Genomic DNA, 15,493 nt, shown 5'->3' on the forward strand with positions numbered 1-15,493 from the left:
CTTTTGTGCTTACTCGAGAAATCTTTAAAAATATTGTACCCATGGGGACATGTCAAAGTGCATGTGTGCTGTATTTGTATTCCACAGGGTGGAAGGCCCTGTCTCAGGCTCGTTGGTCTCTCTAGCAGGCCTCTTTTCTCTGAGACCTTCCCACAGCCTTCTATTTTGTGTCACTGAGTTTCCTGGCCATAGCTACTTCGTTTGGTACACTTTTCATCTTATTAGTGGAGCCAATAATATTTTTGTTATAGTTTGGGACTAGACCCACAAGAATGAGTGAGAGCCTATAAAGGTTCACTAGTAACTTTTTACTGCACAGAATATAAAAAGACATACTGTTTGGACTTCCCCAGCAGTCCAGTGGTTAAGACTCCGTGCTTCCAATATGGGGGGTGGGGGGCGGTTTCAATCCCTGGCAGGGGAACTAAGATCCCGCATGCTGCATGGCATGGCCAAAAAAAAAAAAAAAAGACATACTGGTGAGTTTCCCTGAGCTAGCCTCATTTCTGTGTCTTTAAAAAGTATTTGTTGCCTAAGTTTCTTGTACTTTGTTAAATATTTGTGTTCTTCCAATAAAATTCATTTGCTTCAGAAGGCCTCACTTTCATGTTTTTCTTACTCTCAATGAGCACCAGCATGATCAAGAAAGCTGCAGCTCTGTTATGTGCATTGTCACCTGAACCGGGGCAGAGCTTTAAGCTCTGGAGTCTGATGGCTTAAGAACAGGAGCTGGTGGCAAGAGGATGGGGTCTCCAGGCCATGCTAAAAGTTCCCTCTTTGTTAAGCTCTCCCCTTTGTTTAGGGAAGTATTCCCCTTAATGTTACTCAGTCATGTCCAACTCTGTGTGACCCCATGGACTGTAGCCCGCCAGGCTCCTCTGTCCATGGAATTCTCCAGGCAAGAATACAGGAGTGGGTTGTCATTCCCTTCTCCAGGGGATCTTCCTAACCCAGGGATCGAACCCTGGTCTCCTGCATTGCAGGCAGATTCTTTACCATGCGAGCCACCTGGGAAGCTTGATCCCCTAAAGGTAGCAAGTAATCTAGTGCCTCCCTATGAGAAGCAATACTTTTAGCCACTTCATAAAGGCCATGAATGCATATTTGAAGATCGGGGAGAAATCTTCTGATACTCCCAAGCGCAAGTAAAGGTAGAGTGAACAGCATGACTTTATAGAAGATTAGTTCAGAAGTCAGTAGGACCAAACTAGAAGCAGCAAGTACACAATTAATTCCTGCTGAAGCCTGCATTAGAATCTCAGTCCGTTGAGCCTGAGACCTCTTTTATTACACCACACCACTAGGTCTTATAAAGACTTTGTAATAGTGGAATTAAATTAGCTAAGTGGGTAGAATTTTTTGGCATTTTTTATTCTTTAAACATATCAATACACTTTTCAGTTCTCACTGGAATTAGACATGCAATTAACTGAAATTGCATGTCCTACGCATAACTTCAGTTCAGTTTAGTCGCTCAGTCATGTCCAACTCTTTGTGATCCCATGAATCCCAGCATGCCAGGCCTCCCTGTCCATCACCAGCTCCAGGAGTTTACCCAAACCCATGTCCATCGAGTAGGTGATGCCATCTAACCATCTCATCCTCTGCTGCCCCTTCTCCTACTGCCCTCAATCTTTCCCGGCATCAGGCTCTTCTCATGAGGTGGCCAAAGTATTGGAGTTCCATCTTCAACATCAGTCCCTCCAATGAACATCCAGGATTGATCTTTTTTAGGATGGACTGGTTGGATCTCCTTGCAGTCCAAGGGACTCTCAAGAGTATTCTCCAACACCACAGTTCAAAAGCGACAATTCTTCGGCGCTCAGATTTCTTCACAGTCCAACTCTCACGTCCATACATGACCTCTGGAAAAGCCATAGCCTTGACTAGACGGACCTTTTTTGGCAAAGTAATGTCTCTGCCTTTGAATATGCTATCTAGGTTGGTCATAACTTTCCTTCCACGGAGTAAGCGTCTTTCAATTTCATGGCTGCAATCACTATCTGCAGTGATTTGGGAACCCCCAAAAATAAAGTCTGACATTGTTTCCACTGTTTTCCCATCTGTTTCCCATGAAGTGATGGGACCAGATGCCATGATCTTAGTTTTCTGAATGTTGAGATTCAAGCCAACTTTTTCACTCTCCTCTTTCACTTTCATCAAGAGGCTTTTTAGTTCCTCTTCACTTTATGCCTTATAACTTACCATGGTTTAAACATTTCAGCAGGGACTTCCCCGGTGGTTCAGTGGCTGAGACTCCATGCTTCCAAAGCAGGTACCCAAGTTCGATCTCTGCTTGGGAAACTAGATTCCACATGCTACAAGTAAGACCCAGCACAGCCAAATAAATAAATATTTTAAAAATTTTCCAAACAAATAGCCTTATTGGTCAGTAATCCCCTCTTCACCCCCACAGGAAAGGAGAGTGAGACTGGCAGTCTGTTCTGCCTGTAGATCTTCAGGGTGGCTGGGTGCCTTTCTCTTCCTGGGATTTCAAAAAGATCATGGGCTGAAGGAGGCAGCAATTCTGTTCTTGCCATTCAGTCTAGAGGGCCCCAAGCTTCAATCTCTCATTTCCTACCCAAGAGGTTCATCAAGATGCAGAGATCAGATCACTTCTCTTTTTCTCCAATTGCAGCTGGAATTTTATATCCTTTTTATTATCCTCTCATGCTACAGAATGAGCCTCACATAAGACTGCAAGCCATCTCCCATTGGCCCTATTTCAGGTCAGTGGGTATGATTTTACCTGAAGCATTTGTATTTAGACTGCCAAACACCATGAAATCCCACTACCATTCTGATCTTAATTTACACTCCCAAGCCTCACCAGAAGCTCTTTCCATGGAGGCGGGCCCAGGGCAGGCCCTGCCCTCAAGAGTAGATGGTTGCTAGTGTGCATATTCAAAAGCAGAGACATTACTTTGCCAATAAAGGTTCGTCTAGTCAAGGCTATGGTTTTTCCTGTGGTCATGTATGGATGTGAGAGTTGGACTGTGAAGAAGGCTGAGTGCCGAAGAATTGTCGCTTTTGAAGTGTGGTGTTGGAGAAGACTCTTGAGAGTCCCTTGGACTGCAAGGAGATCCAACCAGTCCATTCTGAAGGAGATCAGCCCTGGGATTTCTTTGGAAGGAATGATGCTAAAGCTGAAACTCCAGTACTTTGGCCACCTCATGGGAAGAGTTGACTCATTGGAAAAGACTCTGATGCTGGGAGGGATTGGGGGCAGGAGGAGAAGGGGACAACAGAGAATGAGATGGCTGGATGGCATCACTGACTCGATGGACGTGAGTCTGAGTGAACTCTGGGAGTTGGTGATGGACAGGGAGGCCTGGCGTGCTGTGATTCATGGGGTCTCAAAGAGTCGGACACGACTGAGCGACTGATCTGATCTGAGTGTGCAGGTGCAATATGGAGGCAGAGCTAGGGCTGGAGGGGGTGGGGGAAGAGGGTTGGGGAGGGGTGGAGCTAATGGCCATAAGGAGGTGGGGTCAGAAATGAGGGGCACAGCCTAGGTTGCCCCAGGTGGGTGGTGGGTGAGGGGAAGGGGCCAGGAGCCAGGTGAGGAACCCAGGACTCTGCATCTTACAGAATGGGGATGAGGCCCGCTAAACTTGGAGCAGAAGAGTCAGCCAGGTGCCCACCCTCCCTGCCCAGCCCGCTACTCACTTGTCCTTCTGAGTTCCTTGGCTTGCATGAGGTTCTGTGAACACATTTTCCTGCTTATTCATGCATCTCTCAGACAGATTATTGGCCCCTATGCTGCAGATATTGCCTGCAATATTAATCATAAAGCCCCAAATACTAATCCAGAGCAGCATGTTCAAAGAGTGCACCATTACCAGGGAATGTAAGGAAGGTTGAATGCTAAGAAATCGCTCAATTTTCTATATTAAAAGACTGAAAGAAAATAATCATCTGGTCATCTGCATCAGCTTTGAAAAGATAAAAATCAAGGGTTATCTGATATTAGCAGAGGCATTTGCTTTTAGTCTATTACCAATACCAGAAAATCAAATTACCACTCAGATCATTAAGTTACTTTCTCTGATATCATCATCACATGTATGTACATAATTCACTGTTTACTTAGGGCAATGACACTCCAATTTCTTTCACAAATCATGTGTTTTTAAGAGACAGTGCTACAGGTCAACCTCTCTGGATAGCCACAACAGCTCAACCCAAAGAGGATGTGACTCTTGTTCCAGATGAAAATATGTAATTAACTAACCTGTTTGGAGTTGGGATTTTAGTTGAACTCTTACTTAATATATTGCATATATATCAGAACATTTAAGGGAATCTTAGTTTTATGGATTTTATAAGTTTACTTTTTAAAATAAATAGATTTAGTATCCATGAAGGTTTTACTCACTGACTGCTTTTTTCCCCCTCCCAAATCTGTTCTTCCTCTGCCTTCTTCCCCTTGATAGATGAAAGTTCTTTTCTTCCTATTGCTTAGGCCAAGTACCTTGGCATTCTCCTTGATGCCTCTGTTTCTTCCATGTCCCACACTAACTCCATCAGCAAATCCTCAGCTCTGCCTTCAACATATAACCAAAGGGCTGCACATCCAGGGACAGGAGGAATTGCTGTGGCTTTTTTTTCAGTCAATCTACCACAGTCTGTATGTGGAAATATGAGCCAATACCTAGAAGCAGAGTCCCATAAACAGAATATGGACTCATAAAAAGACATGAGCTAATATATAGACGCAAAGTCAGTATGTAAGGAATGTGCTTACTCAAGGTGTATGAATCCCTTCTAATCCCCTAGGGTGAGCACAGAATCAAAAATGGGTGTAAAGGAAACATCTGTGGATTTGCAAGGGGTTAGAAGTTCAGCTCAGTGTTCTCTCTCCATATCCTAAGAGGAGTAGAAAATAAAAGGAATCTCCTTTCTACCTCCAGGAGAGTGGGGGAGAAAATAAGCATATAGCCCACAACTTGAATGTTGTGCAAAGTTCAGATGCAAGATTACAGTTTTAGACTACTGTTTGGGATCAATAAAACTTTGTGATTGATGCAAGAAATTTTCACAACTGAGCTATGGGGAAGTCTTTCTGACTTATATGTGACTTAGCTTGAACTTTATATTAACCAGAACAACCTGTCTTATGACCTGTTTATCATGCAGTGTTCATCTGCTTTAGCCATTAAGAAAAGAATTCATTATCCAGAAGTAAAGTATGTCCACTTTGAAGGTAGGGATAAGTGCTATCCTCTCTTATGATGCTTGTGCTAGTATTCCTTTAAAGATAAGTTTTCCTTCCCAGATACCAAGGTCCTGCTAATTCACTCTGTACATGCTAATCCCTTTTGAAATCTTGAAGGAATGTACCCCTGCATGTTTCTGTTTGATGGTTCTTTGTTCTGAAAAGATATAAAACTGTGATGAAAACCATGCTTCTCCAGCACAGCTTCTGAGCGTTACTGATAAGTTGTTCCCTAGGCTATAGCCCTCAGTTTGGTTCAAATAAAACTCTTTTCTATTTTTATTCCTGTTACAGATCATTTATTGGTTATTTGTATTGACATGATGATAAATAAGGCGTGGCTTTTCACCATCTGAGTTAGAAGTGGTAAGGTGATATAGACTAGTGTTCTGAGCAGGTTCAGAATATTGGTTCTTATTTTGGTTCCAGTATTAATAGAAAGGACAATCTCCCCTCCCCCACCCCCAAAGGATTTGTCATCATGGTAATACTTTGTTCTTTGGCAATATCTTTCATTGGAGGCACTAAGAACACTTATAAAATACACCTCTGTGAGGTTATCTATACTATTTTCCCACCAGAAATTCCTTCATATTGTGAACAATGATTCATCAAAACAAAATGGTTCACTGAGAATCTTAGGATATAGACTTGGAGTGGCCTTGGATATCTTCTAGTGCTGTTGCCTGACTTGTGTAACCACTCTTCGCCCCAAATTAGTCTTTTCAAGACTTAACTCTAATTTTATTATATTTGAAGATAGGAAGTTTTTGAGATAAATTTAAAAGAGGTCATGGGTGGGGAGTCTTAATCCAACAGGGCTTATAAGAAGAGGGAGAGAGAGAAAGATCTCTTTCTGCCCACACACACTGAGGAAAGGCCATGTGAGGACATAGGGAGAAGGCAATGGTATGCTGGCGCCTTAATCTTGGAGTTAACAGCCTCCAAATTTGTGAGAAATAGATTTCTGTAGTTTAAGCTACCTACTCTATGATACTTTGTTTTGACAATCTGAGCTAAGACACCTACTCTAGGATTTTCTTAACTGTGATCTGGAAAATGCTGTTGTGCCTGGACTGTTAGTAGGTGTTGGTTCTATGGTCAAATGCTTTTGAGAATGTTGCATAATGTTAACATCTATTGATAGTTCACAACTTACATTAGACTGTTAAAGGCTTTCAGAGCCCTAGAGTGAGGAAACCTGGTTACCATTGTAGGACGAGCACCTTTTAACATCTACATCCCAGATTTCCTACATGGGGCCTATGGAAGCCCTGATGGATTGTTTTTATTCTTGTTTCACACCTGTCCGGGCATTGACTTTGCTAACTCCACACCTACTGAACCAGAATACCTGAGGGAAGAGTTCCCCAAATTATGAATGACTAAAAGCATACAGATTTTTGTGGAGCTGAGTTTGAGAACTACTATTTAAGGACAACACTCTCATGTTATAGGCAAGGAAATTAAGATTCTTGTAGGGAAATTGCTTGCCCAAGTGTGAGCACAGAGCAAATATTTGGACCATCTTCTCCTCCACTATAAATAACCCCTGAGGTTTTTGATATTTCTCCCAGCAATCATGATGCCAGCTTGTGCTTCATCCAGCCCGGCATTTTGCATGATGTACTCTGCCTATAAGTTGAATAAGCAGAGTGATAATATACAGCCTTGACATACTCCATTCCCAATTTTGAACCAGTCTGTGTTCCATGTCTGTTGCTTCTTGATCTGCATACAGATTTCTGTCTAACTGTTGCTTCTTGACCTGCATACAGATTTCTCAGGAGGCAGGTAAGGTGGTCTGGTATTCCCATCTCTTGAAGAATTTTCCACATTTTGTTGTGATCCACGCAGTGAAAGTCATTGGCATAGTCAATAAAGCAGAAGTAGATGTTTTTCTGGAACTCTCTTGCTTTTTTGATGATCTGACAGATGTTAGCAATTTAATCTCTAGTTCCTCTGCCTTTTCTAAATCCATCTTGAACTTCTGGAAGTTCACGGTTCATGTACTGTTCAAGCCTGTCTTGGAGAATCTTGAGCATTACTCTGCTAGTATGTGAGATGAGTACAATTGTGCAATAGTTTGAACATTCTTTGGCATTACCTTTCTTTGGGATGGGAATCAAACTGACCTTTTCCAGTCCTGTAGCCACTGCTGAGTTTTCCAAATTTGCTGGCATACTGAGTGCAGCACTTTCACACCATCATCTTTTAGGATTTGAAATAGCTCAGCTGGAATTCTATCACCTCCACTAGCTTTGTTCATAGTGATGCTTCCTAAGGTCCACTTGACTTCGCATTCCACCATGTCTGGCTCTAAATGAGTGATCACACAATCATAGTTATATGGGTCATTAAGCTCTCTTTGTATAGTTTTTCTGTGTATTCTTGCCACCTCTTTTTAATATCTTCTGCTTCTGTTAGGCCCCTACCATTTCTGTCCTTTATTGTGCCCATCTTTGCATGAAATGTTCCCTTGGTATCTCTAATTTTCTTGAATAGATCTCTAGTCTTTCCCGTTCAATTGTTATCTATTGTAACTGTGTGCCAATTCCTTATAATCAATCTCTTTCTGAATCTTTTTCAGTCTCTGTCTCTCTCTCTCTTTACACACACACACACACACACACACACACACACACACACACACACCACATAGTACATCTTATTAGTTCTGTTGCTATGGAGGACTCTGACTAATACAAATGTTGTATTTTATATTTCTTTTAAAATAGATAAGTGCCTTTTATTTTTGTCTTCAATATTTAGCTGAATGTAATGCTGTATCAATTATCTGATTAAGTTCATTCCTAGTCTTCATTTATAAGATATTTAAGAATCTTTCTTCATGATATTTTTATTGTTCCTCATCCCCTCATGAATGATGTGCAAGTGACTGTTTTCCTGCATTCTGAATGTTAGATTTTTCAACCTTCAATCAGAAACCTTATCATGAAAAATAGTGTTTTAATTTATTTAATATGTTCTGCTTCTGTTAGGTCCATATCGTTTCTGTCCTTTATTGTGCCCACCTTTGGGTGAAATATTCCCTGGGTATCTATAGGTTTCCTGAAAAGATCTCTAGTCTTTCCTATTCTATTCTTCTCCTCTGTTTCTTCACATTGATCACTTAAGAAGACTTTCTTATCTGTCCTTGCTATTCTTTGGAGCTCTGCATTCAAGTGGGTATATTTTTCCTTTTCTTCTTTGCCCTTAGTTTCTCTTCTTTGCTCAGCTATTTTTAAGGACTGCTCAGACAACTATTTTGCCTTTTTGTATTTCTTTTTCTTGGTGATGGTCTTGATCACTGCCTCCCATACAATGGCACAAACCTCCATCCCTAGTTCTTCAGGCACTCTATCAGATCTAATCCCTTGAAAATATTTGTCCCTTCCACTGTATAATCATAAGGGATTTTATTTCAGTTCAGTTCAGTTCAGTCGCTCAGTCATGTCTGACTATTTGGGACCCCATGAACTGCAGCACACCAGGCCTCCCTGTATAGCCCCAGCTCCCGGAGTTTACCCAAACTCATGTCCATTGATTCTGTGATGCCATCAAACCATCTCATCCTCTGTCATCCCCTTCTCCTCTTGCTCTCAATCTTTCCCAGCATCAGGGTCTTTTCAAATGAGTCAGCTCTTTGCATCAGGTGGCCAAAGTATTGGGGTTTCATCTTCCACATCAGTCCTTCCAATGAACACCCAGGTCTGATCTGCTTTAGGTTGGACTGGTTGGATCTCCTTGCAGTCCAAGGGATGCAAAAGAGTCTTCTCCAACACCATAGTTCAAAAGCATCAATTCTTCTGCGCTCAGCTTTCTTTATAGTCCAACTCTCACACCCATACGACTACTGGAAAAACCATAGCCTTGACTAGATGGACCATTGCTGGCAAAGTAATGTCTCTGCTTTCTAATACACTTTCTAGGTTGGTCAAAACTTTCCTTCCAAGGAGTAAGCGTCTTTTAATTTCATGGCTGCAATCACCATCTGCAGTGGTTTTGGAGCCAATAAATAAATAAATAAATAAAATCAGCCACTGTTTCCCATCTATTTTCCATGAAGTGATTTAGGTCATAGCTGAATGGTCTAGTTGTTTTCCCTACTTTCTTCAATTTAAGTCTGAATTTGGCAATAAGAAGTTCATGATCTGAGCCACAGTCAGTTTCCATTCTTGTTTTTGCTGATGGTATAGAGCTTCTCCTGGAGAAGGCAATGGCACCCCACTCCAGTACTCTTGCCCGGAAAATCCCATGGATGAAGGAGCCTGGTAGGCTGCAGTCCATGGGGTCGCGAAGAGTCAGACACGACTGAACGACTTCACTTTCACTTTTCACTTTCATGCATTGGAGGAGGAAATGGCAACCCACTCCAGTATTCTTGCTTGGAGAATCCCAGGGATGGGGGATCCTGGTGGGCTGCCATCTTTGGGGTCACACAGAGTTGGACATTACTGAAGCGACTTAGCAGCAACAGCAGCAGCATAAAGCTTCTCTATCTTCAGCTGCAAAGAATATAATCAACCTGATTTCAGTATTGACCATCTGGTGATGTCCATGTGTAGAGTCGTCTCTTGTGTTGTTGGAAGAGTATGTTTGCTATGAGCAGTGCATTCTCTCAGCAAAGATTGCTGGGAGAAATATCGATAACCTCAGATATGAAAATGTCACCACCATTATGGCAGAAAGCAAAAAGGAACTAAAGAGCCTCTTGATGAATGTGAAAGAGGAAAGTGAAAAAGCTGACCTAAAACACAACATTCAGAAAACTAAGATCATGGCATCCAGTGCCATCACTTCATGGAAAATACATGGGGAAACAATGGACACAGTGACAGACTTTATTTTCTTGGGCTCCAAAATCACTGCAGATGGTGACTGCAGCCATGAAATTAAAAGACATTTGCTCCTTAGAAGAAAAGCTATGACCAACCTAGACAGCATATTAAAAAGCAGAGACATTTTGCTGACAAAGGTACATCTATCAAAGCTATGGCTTTTCCCTGGTCATGTATGCACGTGAGAGTTGGCCCATAAAGAAAGCTGAGCAAAGAATTGATGTGTTTGAACTGTGGTGTTGGAGAAGACTGTTGAGAGTCCCTTGGACTGCAAGGAGATCCAACCAGTCAATCCAAAAGGTAATCAGTCCTGAATATTCATTGGAAGGACTGATGCTGAAGCTGAAACTCCAATCTTTTGGCCACCTGATGCGAAGAACAGAGTCATTGGAAAAGACCCTGATGCTGGGAAAGATTGAACCCAGGAGAAGAAGGGGATGACAGAGGATGAGGTGGTTGGATGGCATTACTGACTCAATGGACATGATTTGGATATGTCCCAGGAGTTGGTGATGGACAGGGAAGCCTGGTGTGCTGCAGTGCATGGGCTTTCACAGCATCAGACACTATTGAGAGACTGAACTGAACTGAACTAAACTGATAAATAACCCCTATGTGGCAGTCTATGTCTTCATTTTAGTCTGTGCCTGCACAGGTGGAGAAGTTGAATGACTTTGAATCTTGACATACAACAGTTCTGTCAAGTGAGTGTCATGAATTAGTGCCACGGATGAAGCATCTGCCTGGCTGCTTATGTGTCTTCCTCACAGGCCAGGTCTACGACCTGGGAAGAGGAGAACTGAAGCAAAGGGAAGTCTAGATTAGGAAAAGAGAGGTGAGGGGTACCTTTCCTGTAGAGCTCACTCTGCCCACAGTGCCATATCCTAAATCTTGAGATGGGCAGAGATATATGTCAGGCTGAGACAGCTAGTTTTCCCAAGCCATCCCTCTGTTGATATATTATTTTAAAATGCATATTTTAAAAATATATCTGATGACAGGTCATTTAGAGAGATGCCTCTTGAAAGTCTGTCATTTTGATATCTCTTTTTCTTGTCCCTGCTACTCTTCATTAGCATCCTAGAATATTTGGAGAGTTGCAGCCTCTCCTAGGCCAATACTAGGATTCTAGTCTTATATCTGCTACTAACTTTCAGAGTGACCTTAGGCAAATCTCCTCCCCTTCTTCAGCCTCCGTTTATTCATCTAATTTATGTGCATCAAACTCCTTCCATAAATCAGTACCAATTTGGATGATGCCTAATACTTGACTTCAGTGACTTTAATAATTTAGTTTTTAAATGACTTTTTTTTTTTTTTTTTTGGTTGTGCTGGGGCTTCATTGCTTCATGTGGGCTTTGTCTGGTTGTGGAGAGTGAGGACTACTCTTTGTTGTGGTGCATGGGCTTCTCACTGCAGTGGCTTCTTGTTGTGGAACACAGGTTCTAGGTGCACAGGCTTCAGTAGTTGCTGCATGTGGGCTTGGTAGTTGCGGCACATGGGCTTAGTTGTTCCACGCATGTGGTATCTTCCAAGACCAGGGATCAAACCTGTGTCCCCTACATTGGTAGGCAGATTCTTATCCACTGTACCACCAAGGAAGTCCTGCTACTGCTAAATCGCTTCAGTCGTGTCTGACTCTGTGCGACCCCAGAGACGGCAGCCCACCAGGCTCCTCTGTCCCTGGGATTCTCCAGGCAAGAACACTGGAGTGCGTTGTCATTTCCTTCTCCAATGCATGAAAGTGAAAAGTGAAAGTGAAGTCGCTCAGTCGCGTCTGACTCTTCATGACCCCATGGACTGCAGCCTACCAGGCTCCTCCATCCATTGGATTTTCCAGGCAAGAGTACTAGAGTGGGGTGCCATTGCCTTCTCCAAGGAAGTCCAGTGACTCTAATAATTTACATTGAGCAAGATACACACACAGAGGAAACCATATACATGTGTTTCCAATACCTGTTACATACTTAATAAGAGCTCCCCCCCCCCCACTTTTTTTTAGTGTCATCAGTGGAGAGGTCCAGAGGTATAGCAGGCTCTAGACACAGAGCTCCAGTTTCACTTCTTTGTGATTCCCTTGTATCTGTCATCCTCCATGATTTGGCTTCATTATCAGGCTCTTGGCAAGATGGCTACAGCAGTTCCCAGGAGTCACATCCAGATCTAACAATTTCCACAGGGAAAACAAAAGGACCACCCCTCTGTGCATTTAGTTCTTAGGAGAGGGGAAACATTCCTTAGAAGCACCCTAGTGCACTTTTCACCTCTCACTGGTCCTGACTGAATCATATTTCCATTTCTTTTTAATTCGCTGACAAAGGGAATGATAGAATCCTGAATAGCTTGCACTAATCTTTTCCGGGGAAAAGGAGTACTGAAATCAACTGCTTATTAACCCTCCTTTGTCCCCAAGTTGGAAAGATAAAATGCTTATAGTGCAAAGATGAAGTCATTCCTACTGAGAAGGATTAAACTGTCATTTTCATGATATGATTCAATAATTGCTGTCCATTTATTCCATCCCATGGGCCCTATGTATTTATGTGCAGAGGAAAAGGGGCCACTTCATGACAGAAGTGTCTAGCATTTTAGTCACCACACTAGCCTAACAAAGGAATAGCTCATGTTCAATTCCCAGGCATGATTTTTTCACACCCAGAGTCCTTAGAATAGAGGATGGTCAGATGAATCCATTGTAACACTTGTGAAACTTCCTCTAGGCCTCGCCCCAAAGTACCTGTACCAGTTGATGCTGGAAACTTACAGAGGGAATCAGGACAGATACACACCTTCCAGAGACTAACTGGAAACTGCCTTTAAGGCAAAACAACTGCCAAGGGATCAAGGACACCCCTGCAGTAATACCTAGCACAGAGTGGAGGTAGTGCTTATGGAGGTTAGGAAAAAAGGGTTCTTCTCAGAGGCTGAAACTCAGAAGGCTCAGGGAGATCCTGACCCCCTCCTCTGGGATTATTCTACCAGTTCCCAGGAACACTTACCATCAGGTAACATCTGCACACTGCTTAGCATATGCATTTTTGTAATTGTGGTTGATGTCAAGCCTGAAGGTATTCGAACTCCCCTGATAATGCCAAGGACCCTCTCAAAAGGGACATTTAGGCCTCCATTTAGAATCCACCAAACCAAGCCTAACCCCTTCTTTTGTATGAGATTTGCACATATTATATAAACTTGAGAATATTAAGGACCTTTTATGTGTGTGTATGTGAGTGTGCACACACTGTTGGAGACTAGTTCAATGTGAACACTCAAGGCCTGGGCAGAGTGAGAGCATCCAGGAGTTGGGCAGTCAGGCAAGTTGGGTGGGTCACAGGCCCACACCTGCCAGGAGGTGGGGGTATGCCAGGGACACAAAGAGAAGTACCAGAAGGATGGCCCAGGCAGGCAGATCCCCTAGGACATCTGCAGGCCGCCCTAAGCCAGGTGGTGAGGGCTCAGGCTAGAGCCTGGCTCAGGCAGGCAGGGTTGAGGCCTGGCTCCTGAGCCCTTAGGGCTCCACTAGGGGCTGCCAATCGCTTGGGGCCTCTGAGCATGGCTGCTGGAACTCAAAATGTGTCTGCCAGTTAGATTCAAGCACTCCTGGAAGTGGCCAGGGAGGTGGACATTCCTCTCCTTCAGGTGGTCCAGGCAGGTGTTGACCTGGTTCAACATGGGGTTGATCGCTGCCTATTCTGCTTCTCGGGTGAAGCTGTCATACTTTCCTTCTGTGCCAACATCCACAGTCACGCCCAGTTCCACATGGCCGTGAGACCTGGTGGGGGCTCATGCAGGCACAAGGCTCACGTGGCCTTGGAGGGAGGCAGCACAAGCTGGGCGCATGGAAGGCCGAGGCAAGGAGGTCGGAGGGCAGTCATTAAAAGCTTGTGCTCGCTGAAATCGTCCTCCTAGGGAAAAGAAGCAAGACTGTCACAGTCTGTCCTGATTGAAGATGTGCCCGCTGAGTGGGTGGGCTCGGGTGTCTCCCCAGTTATTCATAAATATCTTATAGGCTGTGGGTGTCTGCAGCTCACATCTTGCCATCCCGGTCTAGGGGTCCCCAAAGCTGCAAAGTGTTACCTCCTGCTCGAGGGGTTCCTCAGGATGCAGATGTCAAAGAAAGTCCTCTGTTCTCTCACCAGAGCTGGGGTTTACCTGTTTATCTCAGTATTATGACCTACTCGTGTTAAAGAATGACTTATCCATTAAGATGTGAGCTACCAGACTTAGCTATGCAAGTCCAAGTCAGCAGCCAGGAGAGAAACAGGCTGAAATTTGGATGTGGGGGAGTGGGTCTTCTTCTCATCTGTACTCCTACTATAGTATCAGCAGGTATTAATTAAATAATTAATCAATTGACACATTTTGCATTTTATATGATAGCAAGGGATTTTGGACCTGGGTAGACTTGAGAGGACTGTGCATAATTTTTTTTCATTTATTGAGGGCTTTTTATGGGCCAGGCTATACATGCCTCCCTCACAATCATTGCTGTGAGGATAAATATGGTGATGAACGGTCATCTATTTCTATGTGTCTGGTAAGTGTCAGGGCTATCCTAACGTTCTGTTGCTTCCTATAATCTCTGTGCTCCAACTGGTTGTACCTCTGAAAACACTGAAATCATCTTCTGCCGCTTCTGAGGGATGCAGAGTTAAGACTGGGTGTGGAAGTTTGTCCCCATCCTTTTCTTCCATAATCCACCACATAATGGTCTCTGCTCACCCTGCTGGAATAGACTGCTCCAGGAAGCCTCCTGACTTCATAAATTTCTGGGCAGAGACAGACTCTCATCTCCTGTCTACTGCCCCATACTCCCTGGCCACTGGAGAAAGAGCTATGAGGTTCAGAAGGAGCAAATCACCTTTCTTATAAATAGAGGAAGTAAAATGGGGTAGCTTATCCTTATGGTAATTGCAGAGATTTTGGCCACCATCCAAGAATTCAAAAAGCACTTGTTATTCCTACCACACCCAGGCTAATGTGGATCCACAGCTAAAACAGACTCTCCATGCTAGTAGGTCAGCCTCTTGACTCTTATCATGTAGCAGATCCTGTGGTGCCCAAAACGTTTAGGGTGAATTGGTATGCTTTCTGTATGGAGCATGTGGCAAGGAGAATCACAGCTCAGGCTGCTAGGAGGTAATATCCACTATGAACCTGGAACCCATTTATGGTGCTGTTTCTCCCATTGCCAAGATTTGCAAGTTTCAGAAACATACTAGCTAGGATATACTCAAAATCCTTAAAGCTAGACCTTAGCAGTACATGAACTTTCAGATGTAAAAGTTGAGTTTAGAAAAGGCAAAGGAACCAGAGATCAAATTGCCAACATTTGTTCGATCATGGAGAAAGCACAGGAATTCCAGAAAAACATCTACTTCTGCTTCACTGACTACACTAAGGCCTTTAATTGTGTCAGTCAGTTCAGTTCAGT

This window comes from Bos indicus, unplaced genomic scaffold, assembly GCF_029378745.1.
Source record: "Bos indicus isolate NIAB-ARS_2022 breed Sahiwal x Tharparkar unplaced genomic scaffold, NIAB-ARS_B.indTharparkar_mat_pri_1.0 scaffold_68, whole genome shotgun sequence".
NCBI classification, from domain to species: Eukaryota; Metazoa; Chordata; class Mammalia; order Artiodactyla; family Bovidae; genus Bos; species Bos indicus.